The 516-nt window shown below is 45.2% G+C and overlaps 1 protein-coding gene across 1 annotated transcript in view; it reads right to left on the bottom strand.

Annotated features, from left to right (window-relative positions):
* Nucleotides 1–497, bottom strand: part of LOC131878959 (BOS complex subunit NCLN-like) — a gene marked incomplete in the record, with an annotated part of 3,542 nt that extends 3,045 nt beyond the window's left edge. The window contains 1 exon segment of the mRNA XM_059225123.1: nt 256–497.
* Nucleotides 498–516: the final 19 nt, after the last annotated feature.

The raw sequence follows: 516 nt of genomic DNA on the forward strand, positions 1-516 counted from the left end.
ACGCCTTTACTTGACTAGTCGTATTTCAATTTGCCGGCTTGTTTCCACACAGCAAATATAACTTGGTTTTTCGCTACCCAATGAGCCAGCAATACGTTCGTTAAACACAAACATATACAGCTAAATGTTTGCCCTGTACAACCTCCACAGTACCTGCATAACCGATCAAACTTGAAAAAAGTTCACCTTTCTATCATTCATTTCTGAATTTGAATCATTCGATTCCCGCCTCATTCTTCGAAGCAGTTTGACCCTCCGCCTCAAGTTTCGAATCTGGCCTGGCCCGATCCGGATGAGCCCAGCCGGTTCAGGAACGAAACCTTAAAAGAATTTGTCACGGCCAAGCTCCGATCGGCCCTCTCCTCCTGTAGACCACTTTTTTTCCTCATCGACAACGGGTAACAATCATAAATACCAGATTAAACTCCATGGATATCCCAACCCAATCTGCAGACGTTACCACTTTGGCCCACTCAAAATCTTCCACCCGTCCAAAGTTGCCTCGTCGACTTTTCT

This window comes from Tigriopus californicus, chromosome 4 (genome assembly GCF_007210705.1).
Source record: "Tigriopus californicus strain San Diego chromosome 4, Tcal_SD_v2.1, whole genome shotgun sequence".
Lineage (NCBI taxonomy): Eukaryota > Metazoa > Arthropoda > Copepoda > Harpacticoida > Harpacticidae > Tigriopus > Tigriopus californicus.